General features: G+C 43.6%; 1 protein-coding gene across 1 annotated transcript in view; it reads left to right on the top strand.

The window, feature by feature from the left end:
- Positions 1–10,693: 10,693 nt before the first annotated feature.
- Positions 10,694–21,664, top strand: part of CTNNA1 (catenin alpha 1) — a 178,687-nt gene continuing 167,716 nt past the window's right edge. The window contains exon 1 of the mRNA XM_055431247.2: positions 10,694–10,840. The gene's annotated coding sequence lies outside the window, so the exon portion shown is untranslated. The remainder of the gene's footprint in view (positions 10,841–21,664) is intronic.

Raw genomic sequence — 21,664 nt, 5'->3', positions numbered from 1 at the left:
AGCAACTAAACCTCCACCATCATGTCCTTCAGGTCCTCTGCTCGAAGTATATTCCAGGTACCAGGGATATAGCACTGAAGGAAACAGACAAAAAGTCTAACTTCTAGTAAGAGTTAGATAGGAGAAAACAATAATTATGAAAATATACGTATAAATATATACTATATGACTTTATATGTAAGATGGTGATACATCCTAAGGAGGAAAATAAAGCAATGAAGGAGGGATGGGATGCTGGGGGGAGGGAATGCGATTTTAGATCCTGTGGCCAAGAAGATCCTCACCAAGAAAGTGAAAGCTGGGCAAAGACCTGGGGGAGGTGAAGGAGTGAGTCAGGCAGCTATTTGGAGGAGAACATTCCAGGCAGAAAGCAAACGCCCTAAGGCGAGAGCCTGCCTCCAAGTGTTCCAGGAATAGTAAAGAGGCCAGTGTGTCAGAGACGTGTGTGGGGGCAGGTGAGCTCTGGAGGCCCTTATATGGAACTTGCCTTTTAGTCTGAGACAGGAGCCACTGGAGGGTTTTGGGCAGAGTAGTAGTGACATGTTTGGACTTTTTAAATTTTTTAATAGAATCACTCCAGCTACTGAATTGAGAACAGACTAAGGGAGGCAAAGGCTGAAGTAGCAAGACTAGTTAGGAGTCTCTTGTTAAATTCCGAGGTGGTAAAGAATCTGCCTGCCAATGCAGGAGCGGGAGGTTCAATCCCTGGGTCAGGAAGATCCCCTGGAGGAGGAAATGGCAACCCACTCCAGTATTCTTGCTAGGATAATCCCATGGAGGAGCCTGGAGGGCTACAGTTCACAGGATTGCAGAGTCGGATGTGACTGAGGTTGCACGCACATGAAATTCAAGCTAAGTGATGATGATAGCATGACTCAGGATGGTAACAGTGGAGATGGTAAAAAGTTGGTAGATTCCAAATATATGTTGAAGAAAGAGGCACAGGATTTGCTGAGGAATCAAATATGAAATGTGTGCATGAAATAAAATAGTCAAAGATGACTCCAAAGTTTTGGCTTAAACAACTAGAAGAATGGGATTGCCATTTATGAAATGAAGAAAATTATTAGGTTGGTAGGTTTGGACAGAGGTTTCAGAAGTCAGCTTTAGACACATAGACATACAGTGTGAGATGCCCAAGTGCCTTCTGGATATCCTTATGATGGTATCAAGGAGAGAGCTGGATCTGCAACTTTAGAGTTCAGAGGGAAAGGTTCAGGTTGAAATACAAACCTACAGTTGCCAGCATATTTAAAGCAAAAAGATTGGATGAGATCACCAGTTGGTTGATGGTAGATAGAAAAAGAAGTTCAAGGATGGAGTCCTGGGACACTCTAACAACAGTTCTTAAACTTCTAAGTCTCAAGATCCTTTTACACTCTTAAAATTTTTTGAGGATCTTGAAGAGCTTTTCTTTATGGGAGTTTTATCTATCAGTATTGACGGTAGTATTACATGTTATCATAAATAGCTTTTTTTTAATATCAGTTCAGTTCAGTTCAGTTCAGTCGCTCAGTCGTGTCCGACTCTCCGCGACCCCATGAATCACAGCACGCCAGGCCTCCCTGTCCATCACCAACTCCCGGAGTACACTCAAACTCATGTCCAGAGAGTCGGTGATGCCATCCAGCCATCTCATTCTCTGTCGTCCCCTTCTCCTCCCGCCCCCAACCTTTCCCAGCATCAGAGTCTTTTCCAGTGAGTCAACTCGTCGCATGAGGTGGCCAAAGTATTGCAGTTTCAGCTTTAGCATCAGTCCCTCCAATGAACATCCAGGATTGATCTCCTTTAGAATGGACTGGTTGGATCTCCTTGCAGTATAAGGGACTCTCAAGAGTCTTCTCCAACACCACAGTTAGAAAGTCTTAAAGTTTATTTTGGCAGATCTGCTTTTATAGGCATTAAAGTAAACAGTATTTTTAAAAAGAAAAATAACAGTGTTTTCTAACACAAAAGAAAATTCAAGGGGAGAAATGTAATTGTTTTGCATTTTTGCAAATTTTTTAAATGTCTGGCTTAATGAAAGGTAGCTGGATACTTGTATCTGTTTCTGCATTCTGAGTGATACCATATTATACATCAAGTAACCTACAGAATACTTCTCAGCTGGCTCAGTGGTAAAGAATTTGCCTGACAATGCAGGAGATGCAGGTTCGATCCCTGGGTCAGGAAGATTCCCTGAAGTAGGAAATAACAATCCACTCCAGTGTTCGTGCCTGGGAAATCCCATGGACAGAGGAGCCTGGTGGGCTATAGTCTATGGGGTCACAAAGAGTCGGACACTAATTAGTGACGGAGCATGCACGCAACCTGTAGAACACTCTATGCCATAAGAGATTGTGAATGAAAAAAGCAAATGCTATTTTAGTATTACTATTAAAATAGATTTTATCTTACAGTCCCTTGGAAAGGTGTCAGGAGTTCTTAGACTGCACTTTGAGAACTCTGGAAACTATTTAGAGGTTGGGAAGATGTAGAGGAAATTAATACAGAAGACTCAGAAGTTGTATTCAGGGAGGCTGAAGGAAAATCAGAAGAGCCTAGTGCTTGGAAATCCAATGGAGATGGTATTTTAAGGGGGAGAGTGACTAAACACTGCTGATGGTACAAGTCAACTGTGGGCAAAGAGTGATCACTGGATTTGGCATCATGGAGGTCATTACTGACCTTGATAAAGGGTAGAGTTTGGGTGGAGAGGTGAGTGAAAAAGTCTGGCAAGAGTGGGTCACAGCATAAAGGTGACTTCCTTGGGTCACTGAACCCCAGATTAGGTTCAGTTCAGTCACTCAGTCGTGTGACTCTTTGCGACACCATGGACTGCAGCACACCAGACTTCCCTGTCTATCACCAACTCCCGGAGCTTGCTCAAACTCATGTCCATTGAGTTGATGATGTCATCCAACCATCTTATTCTCTGTCATCCCTTCTCCTGCCTTCAATATTTCCCAGCATCAGGGTCTTTTCTAATGATTTAGTTCTTTGCATCAGGTGGACAAAGTATTGGAGTTTCAGTTCAGATCAGGTGGCCAAACTCCATTTCAGCTTTAGCATTCTGTTCTGTTCTGTTCTGTTCAGTCACTCAGTCGTGTCCGACTCTTTGCGACCCCGTGGACTGTAGCCTACCAGGCTTCTCCATCCATGGGATTCTCCAGGCAAGAATACTGGAGTGGGTTACCATTTCCTTCTCCAGGGGATCTTCCCGACCCAGGGATCGAACCCGGGTCTCCCGTATTGGAGGCAGATGCATTAACCTCTGAGCCACCAGGGAAGCCCCGCTTTAGCATTAGTCCTTCCAATGAATATTCAGGACTGGTTTGATCTCCTTGCAGTTCAAGGGAGTCTCAAGTGTCTTCTCCAACACCACAGTTCAAAAGCATCAATTATTCGGCGCTCAGCTTTCTTTATAGTCCCACTCTCACATCCATAGATGACTACTGGGAAAACCGTAGTTTAACTAAATGGACTTTTGTTGACAAAGTAACGTCTCTTCTTTTTAATATGCTGTCTAGGTTGGTCATAGCTTTTCTTCCAAGGAGCAAGCGTCTTTTAATTTCATGGCTCCAGTAACCATCTGCTGTGATTTTGGAACCCAAGAAAAGAAAGATTCTCAATGTTTCCACTGTTTCCCCATCTATTTGCCATAAAGTGATGGGACCAGATGCCATGATCTTCGTTTTCTTTTTTTTGATCTTCGTTTTCTGAATGTTGAGCTTCAAGCCAACCTTTTCACTCTCCTCTTACACCACTTTCATCAAGAGGCTCTTTAGTTCTTCTTTGCTTTCTGCCATAAGTGTGGTATCATCTGTGTATCTGAGATCACTGATATTTCTCCCAACAGTCTTGATTCCAGCATGTGATTCATCCTGTCTAGCATTTCACATGATGTACTCTGCATATAAGTTAAATAAGCAGGGTGACAATATGCAGCCTTGACGTACTCCTTTCCCAATTTGGAACCAGCCTGTTGTTCCATGTCCAGTCCTAACTGTTGCTTCTTGACCTGCTTACAGGTTTCTCAGGAGCAGGTGAGGTGGTCTGGCATTCCCATTTCTTTAAGAATTTTCCACAGTTTGTTGTGATCCACATAGTCAAAGGCTTTGGTGTAGTTAAAGCAGAAATAGATGTTTTTCTGAAACTCTCTTGCTTTTTTGATGATCCAACGGATGTTGGCAATTCGATCTCTGGTTCCTCTGCCTTTTCTAAATCCACCTTGACATCTTGAAGTTCACAGTTCACATACTGTTGAAGTCTTGCTTGAAGAATTTTGAGCATTACTTTGCTAGTGTGTGAGATGAGTGCAATAGTGCAGTAGTTTGAACATTCTTTGGCATTGCCTTTCTTTGGGATTGGAATGAAAACTGACCTTTTCCAGTCCTGTGGCCACTGTTGAGTTTTCCAAATTTGCTGGCATATTGAGTGCAGCACTTTCACAGCATCATCTTTTAGGATTTGAAATAGCTCAAGTAGAATTCCATCACCTTCACTAGCTTTGTTCGTAGTGATGCTTCCTAAGGCCCACTTGACTTCACATTCCAGGATGTCTGACTCCAGGTGAGTGATCACAGCATTGTGCTTATCTGGGTCATGAAGATCTTTTTTATATAGTCTGTGTATTCTTGCCACCTCTTCTTAATCTCTTCTGCTTCTGTTAAGTCCATACAATTTCTGTCCTTTATTGTGCCCATCTTTGCATGAAATGTTCCTTTAGTATTTAATTTTCCTGAAGAGATCTCTAGTCTTTCCCATTCTATTGTTTTCCTCTGTTTCTTTGCATTGACCACTGAAGACGGCTTTCTTTTCTCTCCTTGCTGTTCTTTGGAACTCTGCATTCAAATGGGTATATCTTTCCTTTTCTCCTTTGCCTTTAACTTCTCTTCTTTTCTCAGCTATTTGTAAGGCCTCCTCAAACAACCATTTTGCCTTTTTGCATTTCTTTTTCTTTGAGATGGTCTTGATCCCTGCCTCCTATACAATGTCATGAATCTCCATCCACAGTTCTTCAGGCACTCTATCAGATCTAATCCCTTGAATCTATATTCATCACCTCCACTGTATATTCATAAGGGATTTGATTTAGATCATACCTGAACAGTCTAGTGGTTTTCCCTACTTTCTTCAATTTAAGTCTGAATTTGGCAATAAGGAATTCATGATCTGAGCCACAGTCAGCTCCCAGTTTTGTTTTTGCTGACTGTATTGAGCTTCTCCATCTTTAGCTGCAAAGATTATAATCAACCTGATTTTGATGTTGACCATCTGGTGATGACCATGTGTAGAGTCTTCTCTTGTGTTGTTGGAAGAGAGTGTTTGCTATGACCAGTGCCTTCTCTTAGCTTTTGCCCTGGTTCAGTTTTTACTCCAAGACCAAACTTGCCTGTTACTCCAGGAATCTCTTGACTTCCTACTTTTACATTCTAGTCCCCTATGATGAAAAGGACATCTTTTTTGGGGTGTTAGTTCTAGAAGGTCTTGTAGGTCTTCATAGAACCGTTCAACCTGAGCTTCTTCGGCATTTGTGGTTGGGGCATAGACTTAGATTACTGTGATACTGAATGGTTTGCCTTGGAAATGAACAGAAGGATCATTCTGTCATTTTTGAGACTGAATCCAAGTACTGCGTATTGGACTCTTTTGTTGACTATGAGGGCTACTCCATTTCTTCTAAGGGTTTCTTGCCCACAGTAGTAGATAAAATGGTCATCTGAATTAAATTTGCCCATTCCAGCCCATTTTAGTTCACTGATTCCTAAAATGTGAATGTTCACTCTTGCCATCTTCTGTTTGACCACATCCAATTTACCTTGATTCAAGGACCTAACATTCCAGGTTCTTATGCAATATTGTTCTTTACAGCATTGGACTTTACTTCCATCAGCAGTCACATCCACAACTAGGCGTTGTTTTCTCTTTGACTGTTTCTTCATTCTTTCTGGAGTTATTTCTCCACTCTTCTACAGAGGCATATTGGGCACCTACTGACCTGGGGAGCTCACCTTTCAGTGTCCTATCTTTTTGCCTTTTCATACTATTTATGGGGTTCTCAAGGCAAGAATGCTGAAATGGTTTGCTATTCCTTTCTCCAGTGGACCACATTTTGCCAGAACTCTCCACCATGGCCCGTCAGTCTTGGGTGGCCCTACGAGGCATGGCTCATAGTTTCATTGAGTTAGATAAGGCTGTGGTCCATGTGATCAGTTTGGTTAGTTTTGTGTGATTGTGGTTTTCATTCTTTCTGCCCTCTGATGGATAAGAGGCTTATGGAAGCTTCCTGATGGGATAGACTGACTATGGAGGAAACTGGGTCTTATTCTGATGGGCTGGGCCATGCTCAGTAAATCTTTAATCCAATTTTCTGTTGATGGGCGGGGCTGTGTTTCCTTTCTGTTATTTGACCTGTAATGAAGATAATGGCGACCTACTTCAAAAGGTCTGTGCACCCATAGATGCACTCAGTGCCCCAGGCCTGCAGCATGCCACCACTGACCCACACCCCCGCCAGAAACTCCTGGACACTCACAGGCAACTCTGGGTCAGTCTCTTGTGGGGTCACTGCTCCTTTCTCCTGGGTCCTGGTGTGCACAAGGTTTTGTTTGTGCCCTCCAAGATTCTGTTTCCACAGTCCTGTGTAAATTCTGGTGGCTCAATGGTGGGGTGAATGGTGACCTCCTCCAAGAGGGCTTATGCCACACCCTGGTCTATTGCATCTAGAGTCCCTGCCCCTGGGGCAGGGCAATTTGGACCCATGCCTCCTGAAGAGATAGTGAAACACTCAAAGGCAGGTCTGACTCAGTCTCTGTGGGGTCTCCTGGTGCACACAAGGTTTTGTTTGTGCCCTTTGAGCATCTCTGGCAGGTATGGGTTTTGATTCTAAATGCGATTTCACCCCCGCTTCGGTCTTGCCGGGGCTTCTCCTTTGCCCTTGGATGGGGAGTGTCTTTTTTGGTGGGATCCACCATTCTCCTGTTGATGGTTGTTCAGCAGCAAGTTGTAATTTTGGAGTTCTTGCAGGAGAAGATGAGTACATGTCCTTCTACTCCACCATCTTGGACTCATTTCCAAGAGACGCAGGTTGGATTGACCCTGCATCTCTTATATTTCTTGCATTGGCAGGCAGGTTCTTTACTGCTAGCACCACCTGGAAGCCTCAGAATAGGTTAATTTTCCCCTAAATCTACTTGTTCAGTTCAGTCGCTCAGTCGTGTCTGACTCTTTGCAACCCCATGAATCGCAGCACGCCAGGCCTCCCTGTCCATCACCAACTCCCAGAGTTCACTCAAACTCATGTCCATAGAGTTGGTGATGCCTTCCAGCCATCTCATTCTCTGTCATCCCCTTCTCCTCCTGCCCCCAATCCCTCCCAGCGTCAGAGTCTTTTCCAGTGAGTCAACTCTTCGCATGAGGTTGCCAAAGTATTGGAGCTTCAGCTTTAGCATCAGTCCTTCCAATGAACACCCAGGACTGATCTCCTTTAGAATGGACTGGTTAGATCTCCTTGAAGTCCAAGGGATTCTCAAGAGTCTTCTCCAGCACCACAGTTCAAAAGCATCAATTCTTTGGCGATCAACTTTCTTCACGAAAGTCCAACTCTCACATCCATACATGGCCACTGGAAAAACCATAGCCTTGACTAGACGGACCTTTGTTGGCAAAGTAATGTCTCTGCTTTTTAATATGCTATCTAGGTTGGTCATAACTTTCCTTCCAAGGAGTAAATGTCTTTTAATTTCCTGACTGCAATCAGCATCTGCAGTCATTTTGGAGCCCCAAAAAATAAAGTCTGACACTGTTGAGGAGAAAATCTACTTGTTGCTCTACCCTATTTTCACACATGACCTTTTTTTTGGTGTAGTTTCCTTGTTTTAATATCTGTCTCTTCTATTACATTTCAAGTTTTGTGAGAACACAGGTCTCAATTTTATCTCAGTTTTAAAGTCAGTTTTATTCATTGCTGCTGCTCCATCACATAGCAGGTTGCCTTGGACTTAATGAATGCTCAAGTTGCGCCTGGTAAGCTTGTCACGGTTTCTCAGTGGTAAGGAAGTGACTCACCATAGCTTACAGGGAACACTGCAAGTCTCTTATCATATCCTTTTTCTGTCACCTGATCCTTCTTTTCCTCAAACAAATCCACACTTTCATCTTTAGGACCTGACTTAGTCTTTTGGGGCTGCTATAACAAAATGCCACAGAATGAGTAGCTTATAAATAACAAATTTATTTCTCAGTTCCAGAGACTGGAAAGTCCCAGATCAAGACTATAGCATCATCATGTTGTAGGGAGAGCTTGCTTCCTGATTCATAGTCAAAGCTCTGTTCTCCCATGGCAGAAGGGGCAAGGGAGATCTCTGGGGCCTCTTCTATAAGGGTACAAATCCCTCATGACCTAATCGCGTACTAGAGGCCCCATCTCCTAATACCATCACCAACTGCTTTAGGTTTTCAACATAAATTTGGGGGAGGGGGAACAAATATTCAATCTATACCAGGACCCTATGCTTAGGAAGGCTTCTCGTGTGTGTGTGTGTTTGTGTGTGTGTTGATGCGCGCACGCTGAGTTGTGTCCAACTCTTTGCGACCCCATGGACTGTAACCCACCAGGCTCCTCTGTCCATGGAATTTTCCAGGCAAGAATCCTGGAGTGGGTTGCCATTTCCTCCTTCAGCAGATCTTCCCAACTCAGGGATCAAACCCGCATTTCATGTGTCTTCTGAATTGGCAGGCAAATTCTTTACCACTGTACCACCTGGGAAGCCTCATGATTGGTTTAATGCTCCAATGTTGGAATCTTGAAATTGTTAGCAATTTTTGAACATGGGACCTTGCAAAACTAAGTAACTGGTACTTCAGTGAAGTGATGAATATACAAAGTTATGGAACATAATCCTTTAACTCTGTGTCTTGTTCAAATATTTATTGATTGACTACTATGTTCTAAGGTAGCTAAGTATAGTGGGGGAGGGGGAGGGAAGCCATAGCCACTGCAGGCAGAGGAGGCCATAGGAGCAAAAGTTCTGAAGCTAGACACAGAATGAGATGTGGCTGGACAAAAATGGCCTTGTTAAGGTCTGTCTCTTGAAGGTTTTTCTCTCCCTTCATGGTCCTACTGCCTTTTGTCAGCAACTCTGAACTAGCACAAATCCTTTGAATTACAGTGGGCACATTCACCCACAGACATTAACTGCCTAGGGGATGAGCATTGTGCTGGGTGCTGTAGGAAACACAGCTGCTGTCTTCCAGGAGTTTGCCTTTCTGAGAAAGGGAGATATAAGTAGTAAAGGGTAAAATGTTGAAGGCAGATCTCCCTAGCACCTTGTTCAGTGCTCTGCGGGTATTGTCGTTTTGCATTATTTTGGATTTATAGACCAATACTGAAGTGAAAGAGGAGAGTGAAAAAGTTGGCTTAAAACTCAACATTCAGAAAACTAAGATCATGCATCTGGTCCCATCACTTCATGGGAAATAGATGAGGAAACACTGGAAACAATGGCTGACTTTATTTTTCTGGGCTCCAAAATTATTGCGGATGCTGATTGCAGCCATGAAATTAAAAGGCTCTTACTCCTTGGAAGGAAAGTTATGACCAACCTAGACAGCATATTAAAAAGCAGAGACATTACTTTGCCAACAAAGGTCCGTCTAGTCAAGGCTATGGTTTTTCCAGTGGCCATGTATGGATGTGAGAGTTGGACTGTGAAGAAAGCTGATCGCCGAAGAATTGATGCTTTTGAATTGTGGTGTAGCTCTCGGTTACCCCATCTGTCAAGTGACAGATGGATTAGGTGATTTCTCGGAGGGCTTCCATTGGATTGTGGTGCTGGAGAAGACTCTTGAGAGTCCCTTGGACTGCAAGGAGATCCAACCAGTCCATCCTAAAGGAGATCAGTCCTGGGTGTTCATTGGAAGGACTGATGCTAAAGCTGAAACTCCAATACTTTGGCCACCTCATGCGAAGAGTTGACTCACGGGAAAAGACTGATACTGGGAGGGATTGGTCGGGAGAAGAAGGGGACGACAGAGAATGAGATGGCTGGATGGCATCACCGACTCGATGGAGGTGGGTTTGAATGAACTCCGGGAGTTGGTGTTGGACAGGGAGGCCTGGCATGCTGTGATTCATGGGGTCGAAAAGAGTCGGACACGACTGAGCGACTGAACTGAACTGACCTGAGAGTTGGATTCTAGTTACACTTCGCCTCAAGCTACGAGGCCTCAGTTTCTCTTGCTGTGAAACTAGGAGCGGGGGCTAGAGTACTTTTTTCCGGAAGCCGGTCATCGAGGAACACCTGTGGCACTCCTCAGAGGAGCGTGCCGGGGACTCTGCGTTGCCTCGCCCGGTCCCTGGGGCACCAGCGAAGGGGTGGGGCCTGAGCCGACCGCGCCCGGAGACTCACCTGTGCGCAGAGCGGTGACTCACCTGCTCTCCCCCGCTCGCTGGCTGTTCCAGGAGTGAGCGTTCCTCCTTCCTCTCGGGTGTGGAAGGGGTGTCACTCGCATCTTTGGTTACTAGTAGCCTGCGATGTAGTAACTCAGAGGTGAAGGGCGGAGAGCAAGAGGTCCTTTAAGGGGTCTGGGTGTGGCATTGCCAGCCTTTTTGGTCGAGGACTCGCCCTCAGAGAGAGAACTGGGAAAGCTGGGCGGCAGCGGGAGGAGCTGGGAAGAGCACGCCGGAGGGAGGTGCAAGGAAGGGCGGGCGGGGCGGGGGCCGCGGGCGGGGGGCGTTCCGGGGGCGGGGGCGCCGGGCGGCCCATTTCCTCCTCGGAGCAGGACTGTGGGAGACAAAGCGGCGGTCCGTCGGCTTCTGGCCTCTGTGATCTTCCGGCGCTCGCCCAGCTCGCCGCAGGTAATTGTCTTCGTGCGGGTGCGGGTTCCCCAGCCGTCCGAGGGGCTCCTCGAGTGGGCGGGCCGGGCGCGGTCACCTCAGCGACCTCCCCCGGAATCGGGCTTCAGGCCGGCGCCGGTGCGGCCTTCGGCCCGCTTTCCCGGCGGGGCCCCCGGCCTGGGTCCTGGCCCGGCGGGCGGGGCCGGCGCTTCCTGGCCTTCGGGAAGTTGAGGGGCCGCGGCGGCTAGAGCGGAGAGACTGGCGGACCCCGCGCTCCCGCGGCGCTTCCTCTCTGGAAAGTTTCTCCCAGTGTCTAAACTTTGTTCAAGTGGGCTCGGTGCGCGCGCCAGACCCGCGCTGGGCCCCCGCGGCCGCCTAGCTTGTGGGGAAGAGTCTGCGCGTTGCTCGAGGTGCGGGTGGTTCCGGGAGTTGAGTTTTCCTCTGGAGTACGTGTGGTTTGTGGTATCTGTGGTCGCACCCCTCCCCCACCACCGAAACTTCCAGGTCAGGAGGACGCGACGTGGGCAGAGCCGGCAGCCCCGCGTTGCCTACCCGGGCGAATGTGAAAGTTTGTGGCCCTTTCCCTGACACAGCCTGGCTGGGAATGGGCGCCACACCCGTGTGTGGACTTTTGGCGTGCACCGAGTTAACCTTTGTTTTGAAATTACTCTGACTTACTGTGCTGGTTAATTTAAAGTACTTAATTCTCATTAGTCGTAGTTTTCACGAGTGGCGTTGGAATCTCTTTTTGTTAACTTTTAAAGGAGTTTGCGTGTGTGAAACACTTGTTGGAAAAAATGTTGACTGAATGCTTAACCTTGGCTTGGCAGGAATGGCTTCCTAATAATGCGGGCGGCAGTTGGCTCCGATCCAGGACTCACACCCTGTTAATGTACCCCTGCGTCTTCGTAATATTGTGTGTGTGTGTTTTGGACAAAACTTACAGTAATTTAGAATAGAGTAAGATGTGTTAAAAGAGTAAGGTGTCCCAACTAAGTTAAGGACTTTTCTTGTTTATGGTGAAGGAAATGATTACATCATTGTATTGTTGCAACAGGATAGGCATTTCGATGAGAGGGTATTTTCTTTAGTGATTTTTAAAGACACTACAGGTGTATGCTACTTTAGGAAAGGATGAATTTATAAATCAAGTTAATTAGAATGTTATTTTGTTTTACAGGAGGAAAGGGTTAAGAATTTATCCAGAGCCTCTGCCCAGTTATTTACTCTTTTTGACTTTTACTAAGTGAAATATTTTTTTTATCCACTTTCAGCACCCACAATTGAATAAGAAATGATTTCTAACCCCAGGACCTCACAGTGAAATAGGAAAGAGCCACACAGTCCAGGTGTAGTACAAGAATGATGAGGTTTACTACCATAATAATATTGATAAGAAGCTTGTGAATGGTCAGTCTGACATCATAATAATGATAAAAACTGGTGGAGACATGGAAAGGGGGCTAATAAGTTTTGTTTGGATAAAACCAGAATGCTTCCAGGAGAGGACAGCTTTTGAACTGGAGTAGGGTTTGGTTGGGAGGAAGCATAAAAGGGCAAAGGAGTTCATGGAATTATGATCTAAATCTCTCCTGATTTTCCTTTTACTCTTGGTTCTTGTTTTTCAGTCTGGGTTTTTGTTTTGGTTTTACTTGTTCTATACACTCTTACCGAGGATTCTTTCCAACTTATCTCGAAAGCCTTATATCATTGATGGGGTGTCACCCTCCTTTCATTAGCAATATCTTATTCCATACAGTGACTTAGAGATCAGGGGTGCCCTCTTCCTCTAAGTTGAGAATCACTTCTTGGCGTAGTCTTCCTGTCATCAAACTTAGGTTAAAAATCCAACACTGATGCTAAAGTGGAAGCTTCTCTTTTGAATTCGAAAGTCTCACTTGATCCATAGGGTCACTTGTGCACCAGAGAACTCTTTGGGTGTCCCAAGAAGCTTCTCACACTCGAGGACCAAAATGATATACCTTTTTCTTTTTTAGACCTAAACCAGATGTCGAGATGGGCAGTAACTGGCAGAGTCCTGAGATTTCTTTGAGAAAGGGACAGTGTGAGACAGGATAGACCTGGTTGTGGTTTGTTTGCTGATGAAGATCTGGACAGAGGGAATAGGGATCTCTGCTTGCCTGAAGGTCCTGAGACAGGGAAGAACCCCATGTGTTTAGAGACCTAAGAGAAGACATGTGTAGCTTTAAGTTCTTTTAGAGTGGGGGGAAGGCCTCACATAAAATTGCCAGGAAACTTCAGATCACATGTTTGGATTTTCTTCTAAGAGTTGTAAGAAACCTTTGTAGGGAGTTTCATGGTCTGATTTCCTTTTTAAGATCACTTCTGTTAGTGCTTACAGGACTTGTGTACAAATGAAAGTAAGGAGGTGAGCTAGGAAGATGGTGGGACTGAGAGTGGTGAGATAAAGGGAGCTGTATTTTGGAGAAATGAGATAGGCTTAACATATGAAATATGAATTGGACATGGAGTCTAGGATTATGTTACTGTTGTTGTATTGTTTGCTCAGTGATGAACACCCTCCCCCTTTGTATTCCATCATTTTTATGATGAGCTCTTAGTCCTATTACAAGACTTCAAGCTAGCACTTTCTTTTTTGGTAGCAGATCTCTTCCACCAGGTGGTGTACTCCATTACACTATACCTTGTTATTGATAGCCCTGTTTGTCTTTTCTGTTAGAAAGTGAGCCTTGGTCTTTGGTATGGTACCTGGCCTGGAGAGTAAAGAAAACATTAGATGCCCATTGAATGAAGGAGGAAAGAGTCTTTTCTTTACGGAACCTGGCTTGTGGGTGAAACTATGACAGATGAGCAACAGTCAGATTATGGAGGGCCTTGATTACCAAGTTGATATTTTGGGTGAATGATGACTATTCTTACTCCTTTCCACCCAGCTATAATCAGATGAAATCCTTTCCATCTTGTCTTCCTCTTATAAGTTCTTGTTTTCCCTTCTCTCTGCTTCCAGTCTAGTTTAGATGAATTTTTGAACTATCAGAACTGCTTGTAGTTCTCTGGATAAATTGTTTTATAATTTATGTATATTTTAATATATTTATATAAAGCAAAATTATATTTTATATAATTTATATTTAGAAATTTATGTAATTTCTATATATACATTTTTCTGAGGGGCTTCTTGATGAAAGTGAAAGAGGAGAGTGAAAAAGTTGGCTTAAAGCTCAACATTGAGAAGACTAAGATTATGGCATTCGGTCCCATCACTTCATGGCAAATAGATGGGGAAACAATGGAAACAGTGAGAGACTTTTTTTGGGGAGCCTGGTGGGCTGCAGTTCATGGGGTCGCTAAGAGTTGGACACAATGGAGTGGCTTCGCTTTCACTTTTCACTTTCATGCATTGGAGAAGGAAATGGCAACCCACTCCAGTGTTCTTGCCTGGAGAATCCCAGGGACAGGGAAGCCTGGCGGGCTGCCGTCTATGGGGTCGCACAGGGTCAGACACGACTGATGTGGCTTAGCAGCAGCTTAATGAATTAAGTGAACACCACCATATCCACCATCCAGCTCAAGAAACAAAATTACTAGTGCTCTAGAGACGGGGGAGCCTGGTGGGCTTCCGTCTATGGGGTCACACAGAGTCGGACACGACTGAAGTGACTTAGCAGCAGCAGCAGCAGAAATCCCTTTGCAGTCACTACCTACTCCTCCTCTCCCTTCAGTTTTTATAATCTGAGAATTTGGAACATTATTGTTGCTCTATAAGTGTCTGCTGAAGTTAATTGAATTTCTTACTGTCTTTCTTCCACCATTCAGTCTTAACATACAAGCGATACTTATTATTCTTTTGGGGAGATACACTGCTGTCTTGTTGCTGCACTAGTCAGAACTTTAGATTGGCATTCAACACCTTCTAGGTCCTGGCCCTAACTTATTTTTCAGCCTTATCTTCTTTTGTGAATTGTTGCTATATGTCTCTGCATCTGCCAGGCATTTGTTCTGGAATGCTCAGTCCTTCTCTGACACAAATGCTATCCATCTGATTGATATGCCTCTTCTGTTGAGACATTGATCATTGTTGAAAGTGATCTTTAACTTACTGGAAATTCTAAAATTTGCACCTGATTATGACATTCTCGTTATCTTTTAAAAATACACATAACAAGATGTACCGTTTAAATTATCTTTATGTGTACACTTCAGTGGCATTAAGTAAATGCCATTACTTTGTTGTGTAACCACTGTCACTGTCCCTATCCAGAAAAAATTTTCATTGTCCTACACTAAAGCTCCATAACCGTTAAACAGTAACTTTCCATTTCCTCTCCCCCTGCCCCACTGGCAGTCTCCATTGTACTTTCTGTCTCTCTGAATTTGACTGTATTAATACCTGGCTTGTTTAACTTAACATAATGCTTTCAAGTTTTACCCATGTTGTCAGTATATCCTTCTTTTTAAGGGTTGAGTAATACTCCATTATCCAGTCATCTGTTGATGAACACTTGGGTTGCCTCCACATTTTGGCCACTGTGGATTATGCGCCTGTGAATACAGGTGTGCAGATACGTGTTTGTGTTCCTGCTTTCAGCTCTTTTGGATATATACCCAGAAATGGAATTTCTAGTTCATTTGGTGTGGTAATTCTGTGCTTAAATTTTTGAGGATCTGCCATACCGTTTTCCACAGTAACTGTGTTATTTTATATTCATAACAGTAATGTGTAAGTGTTCCATGTTCTCCACATTTTCATCAACACTTGTTAATTTCTGATTTTAATTTTTAAAAAGATTTATTTACTTTTTAATAAGTCATCCTAATAGATGTGAGTTGATGTTTCATTGTGGTTTTGATCTGTATTTCTCTAATGTTTAGTGATGTTGAGTGTTTTTCATGTGGTTATTGGCTATTTGTGTATTTTCTTGGAAGAAATCTCTGTTCAAGTCCTTTGCCCATTTTAATTGTTTGGGTTTTTTGTTGTTTAGGTATAGGATTTCTTAGTATCTTCTGGCTGTTAATCCCTTATTAGATACAGGACTTGAAATATTTTCTCTCAGTTTTACCCTGTTGGTATGTCCTTTAATGTTCAAAAGTTTTAAATCTTGATCAAGTCCAGTTCATTTGTTGTTGTTGTTCCTCCTCGTGCATTTGGTGTCTTCTAAGAAATCATTGCCAACTCCATTGTCATAGAGCTTTTCCTTGTGTTCCCCCCCCACCCCCCTCCCCCGCACCCCTTCTTCAGCTGAGCTGTGACTTCTTTGAGGACAGGAGATAAAGTTTTTTTACTGTGACCTCTCTACAGTAAGCAAGCACATAGTGAGGAAGGAAAACTTGAGAATTTTTTTTTTAATGTAATTCTTAAAATGTCATAACAAACAGTAGTTGTATGACAGGGTATTTTCTGTTGTTAATTTGTCATTGATTATGTGTCTGTTACCTGATTTATGATGATAACCTGCTTTTAGTGAAAGTCACTCAGTCATGTCCGACTCTTTGCAACCCCATGGACTGTAACTTACCAGGTCCCTCTGTCCACAGAATTTTCCAGGCAAGAATACTGGAGTGTGTTGCCATTTCCTTCTCCAGGGGATCTTCCCAACCCAGGGATCGAACTCGGGTCTCAGCATTGTAGGCAGATGCTTTCCTGTCTCAGCCACCAGGAAAGTCAACTGCTTTTAGTGGTTTTTAATCTTAATGAATCTCAGCTGGAGAGTTTGAACTTTGTCATCTATGTAACGAATGTGATGAACTTATAAGGATATTTGGGCTTCCTTTAGTGGCTTAGATGGTAAAGAATCTGTCTGCAGTGCAGGAGACCTAGGTTCGATCCCTGGGTTGGAAGATCCTCTGGAGAAGGGAACGGCTACCCACTCCAGTATTCTAGCCTGGAGAATTCTGTGGACAAAGGAGCCTGGCAGGCTACAGTCCATGGGTTTGCAAAGAGTTGGACAGGATTGAGCGACTTTCACTTTCATAAAGGATGTTTATTTTTAATGTCTGATGTGATAAAATGCTAATTTATTATTTTACTTATGGAGTGCTGTTATTTACATAGCACAGAGTTGCTGATTTACTTTCCTAAAGGCTCTTGTGGACCATAAATTCTTTTGCTTTGTGATGAGTTCCTTCAAGGCCATTACATTCTTTTGCATTTTTCAGTCTTTTGTGATATCTGACTCATGTCTAATATGATTAGATATACTTATGCTATATATAGGATTTGCCAGATTGATATGGGGGTGGAGGCAGCTTGGCTTTATATCCATTTTTTTTTAAACGTTTTATTTTTATTTATTTGACTGTGCCTGGCCTTAGTTACGGCACACGAGATCTTTCAGTTCAGTTCAGTTCAGTTCAGTTGCTCAGTCATGTCCAACTCTCCGCGACCCCATGAATCACAGCACGCCAGGCCTCCCTGTCCATCACCAACTGCCGGAGTACACTCAAACTCATGTCCACAGAGTCGGTGATGCCATCCAGCCATCTCATTCTCCGTCGTCCCCTTCTCCTCCCGCCCCCAACCTTTCCCAGCATCAGAGTCTTTTCCAGTGAGTCAACTTGTCGCATGAGGTGGCCAAAGTATTGCAGTTTCAGCTTTAGCATCAGTCCCTCCAATGAACATCCAGGATTGATCTCCTTTAGAATGGACTGGTTGGATCTCCTTGCAGTATAAGGGACTCTCAAGAGTCTTCTCCAACACCACAGTTCAAAAGCATCGATTCTTCGGCGATCAGCCTTCTTCACAGTCCAACTCTCACATCCATACATGACCACGGGAAAAACCATTGCCTTGACTAGGCGGACCTTGGTTGGCAAAGTAATGTCTCTGCTTTTTAATATACTATCAAGGTTGGTCATAACTTTCCTTCCAAGGAGCAAGCGTCTTTTAATTTCATGGCTGCAATCAGCATCTGCAGTGATTTTGGAGCCCAAAAAAATAAAGTCTGACACTGTTTCCACTGTTTTTCCATCTATTTCCCATGAAGTGATGGGACCAGATGCCATGATCTTTGTTTTCTGAATGTTGAGCTTCAAGCCAACCTTTTCACTCTCCTCTTTCACTTTCATCAAGAGGCTTTTGAGTTCCTCTTCACTTTCTGCCATAAGGGTAGTGTCATCTGCATATCTGAGGTTATTGATATTTCTCCCGGCAATCTTGATTCCAGCTTGTGCTTCTTCCAACCCAGCGTTCCTCATGATGTACTCTGCATATAAGTTAAATAAGCAGGGTGACAATATACAACCTTGACGTACTCCTTTTCCTATTTGGAACCAGTCTGTTGTTCCATGTCCAGTTCTAACAGTTGCTTCCTGACCTGCATACAGGTTTCTCAAGAGGCAGGTCAGGTGGTCTGGGATTCCCATCTCTTTCAAAATGTTCCACAGTTTATTGTGATCGACACAGTCAAAGGCTTTGGCATAGTCAATGAAGCAGAAATAGATGTTTTTCTGAAACTCTCTTGCTTTCTCCATGATCCAGCATATGGCACATTCCCTGACCAGGGATCAAACCCAGCTCCCTGCATTAGATACATGGAGTCTTAGCCACTGGACCACCAAGGAAGTCCCTACGTCCTTTTTTTTTTTTTTTTTTAAATAAAACCACCACTCATTTTTATCACCTAGAGATAAACACTATTAACATTTTGGTGTACATCCTCTGATATTTTTTCTAAGAGTGTATTGACTATAACTTTTATAAAAACTAGATTTTTACTTTATTTGCTCTTGTCCATTTATCATACTCGAACATTTCCCCTATTAATAGCATTAAGAGTAACCTTTATTTTATGTACCACTGAGAAACAATAAGGGCTTCCCAGGTGGCTCAGTGGTAAAGAATCCGCCTGCCAATGCTGGAGACGCAGGAGATGTGGATTCTATCCCTAGGTTGGGAAGATTGCCCTGGAGTAGGAAATGGCAACTCACGCCAGTATTCTTGCCTGAAAAATCCCACGGACAGAGGAGCCTGACAGGCTACAGCCCATAGGGTCGAAGGGACTTGGACATGACTGAGCCCACACACAAGAAATAAACACTACTAAATACACTAGGAACTACCATCAATTTTAGAACACATCCAAAGTTTAGAGACTTAAAGATGTGAAATATGTATGCTTTAGAATCGATGAAATATGTTAATTTCACAGTGTTAACACAGCATGTTAATGATCCCCTACTGTTCCAACATAGCTTCTTTAATCAGTCCTCTGTTGGACATTTAGTTTGCTTCCAGAGCTGCTTTAATTTGCAGCTGAATCTTCTGGCTGTCCCAACATCTTAAGGGAAACTTCTTAGGAGTGGAATTCCCCAGGGAAAGATTTGCTACTCTTAAAAGAATGGTTTTTTTAAAAAAACCAGAGTTATTAAATATACATAACGTAAAGTTTACCATTTCACTGTTTTTGAGCATTAAGTGCGTTTACATCATCCCCATCCGTTTTCAGAACTTTTCCATCATTCTGAACAGGATTTTTACTTATTTAGCAGCAACTCCCCATCCTGCTCTCTTCCCAGTTCCTGGTAACCTCTTTTCTACTTTATTTCTTTATCAGTTTGCCTATTCTAGGTACCTCATATAAATGGAATCATATATTTGCCTTATTGAGGACAACAGCAACATTATTTTATGTATATTCCAGTTAGCTTATCCATTCAATTGTTAATGAACATTTGGATAGTTCTGCTGTGAATAGTATACTGCTGTGAACATGCGTTCAAATATCTCTGAGACATTGCTTTCAGTTCTTTTGGGTATATACTCAGAAGTGGAATTGCTGGATTATATGGCAAGTTTATTTTTAACTCTTTGAGGTACTGCCATACTCTTTTCCACAGTGGCTATACCATTTCGCATTCCAACCAGTAAGGCACAGAAGTTCTAATTTTTCTCCATATCTTTACCAACACTTTTTTTTCCCCCTGTTTTCTTTTGTTGTTTTGATAGTTCAGTTCAGTTCAGTTCAGTTCAGTCGCTCAGTCGTGTCCGACTCTCCGCGACCCCATGAATCACAGCACGCCAGGCCTCCCTGTCCATCACCAACTCCCGGAGTACACTCAAACTCATGTCCACAGAGTCGGTGATGCCATCCAGCCATCTCATTCTCCGTCGTCCCCTTCTCCTCCCGCCCCCAACCTTTCCCAGCATCAGAGTCTTTTCCAGTGAGTCAACTCGTCGCATGAGGTGGCCAAAGTATTGCAGTTTCAGCTTTAGCATCAGTCCCTCCAATGAACATCCAGGATTGATCTCCTTTAGAACCTAATTAATGTGAGATGGTTATCTCATAGTTTTGATGTGCATTCCCCAAATGATTAGTGATGCTGAGTATCTTTTCATGGGTTTATTGGCCATTTGTATATCATCTCTGGAGAAATGTCTGGTCTTGCACATCACTGAGTTTTTTTTTTGGTTGTTGAGTTTTAGTTCTCTGTATATTCCGGATTTCACAAGTATGTTTCACAAGTATCTCTTATCACAAGTATGTTTTGCAGGTATTTTCTTTTGTTGTCTGACTGCCTTTTCACTCTTGGTAGTGTCCTTTGATATACCAGTTTTTATTTAGATGAAGTTCAGTTCAGTGCAGTTCAGTCACTCAGTCGTGTCCGACTCTCCGCGACCCCATGAATCACAGCACGCCAGGCCTCCCTGTCCATCACCAACTCCCGGAGTTCACTCAAACTCATGTCCACAGAGTCGGTGATGCCATCCAGCCATCTCATTCTCGGTCGTCCCCTTCTCCTCCCGCCCCCAACCTTTCCCAGCATCAGAGTCTTTTCCACTGAGTCAACTCGTCGCATGAGGTGGCCAAAGTATTGGAGTTTCAGCTTTAGCATCAGTCCTTCCAATGAACACCCAGGATTGATCTCCTTTAGAATGGACTGGTTGGATCTCCTTGCAGTCCAAGGGACTCTCAAGAGTCTTCTCCAACACCACAGTTCAAAAGCATCAATTCTTCGGCGATCAGCTTTCTTCACAGTCCAACTCTCACATTCATACATGACCACGGGAAAAACCATAGCCTTGACTAGATGGACCTTTGTTGGCAAAGTAATGTCTCTGCTTTTTAATATGTTATCTAGGTTGGTCATAACTCTCCTTCCAAGGAGTAAGCGTCTTTTAATTTCATGGCTGCAGTCAGCATCTGCAGTGATTTTGGAGCCCCAAAAAATAAAGTCTGACACTGTTTCCACTGTTTTTCCATCTATTTCCCATGAAGTGATGGGACCAGATGCCATGATCTTCGTTTTCTGAATGTTGAGCTTCAAGCCAACCTTTTCACTCTCCTCTTACACTTTCATCAAGAGGCCTTTGAGTTCTTCTTCACTTTCTGCCATAAGGGTGGTGTCATCTGCATATCTGAGGTTATTGATATTTCTCCTGGCAATCCTGATTCCAGCTTGTGCTTCTTCCAGCCCAGCGTTCCTCATGATGTACTCTGCATAGAAGTTAAATAAGCAGGGTGACAATATACAACCTTGACATACTCCTTTTCCTATTTGGAACCAGTCTGTTGTTCCATGTCCAGTTCTAACTGTTGCTTCCTGACCTGCATACAGGCTTCTCAAGAGGCAGGTCAGGTGGTCTGGTATTCCCATCTCTTTGAGAATGTTCCACAGTTTATTGTGATCCACACAGTCAAAGGCCTTGGCATAGTCAATGAAGCAGAAATAGATGTTTTTCTGGAACTCTCTTGCTTTCTCCATGATCCAGCGGATGTTGGCAATTTGATCTCTGGTGCCTCTGCCTTTTCTAAAACCTGCTTGAACATCTGGAAGTTCACGGTTCACATATTGCTGAAGCCTGGCTTGGAGAATTTTGAGCATGACTTTACTAGCGTGTGAGATGAGTGCAATTGTGCGGTAGTT

Source organism: Moschus berezovskii, chromosome 8, assembly GCF_049115385.1.
Source record: "Moschus berezovskii isolate FMDL1 chromosome 8, NW_MosBer_1.0, whole genome shotgun sequence".
NCBI classification, from domain to species: Eukaryota; Metazoa; Chordata; class Mammalia; order Artiodactyla; family Moschidae; genus Moschus; species Moschus berezovskii.
The sequence above is the reverse complement of the archived record's forward strand: the minus strand, read 5'-3'. Positions and strand labels throughout refer to the sequence as shown.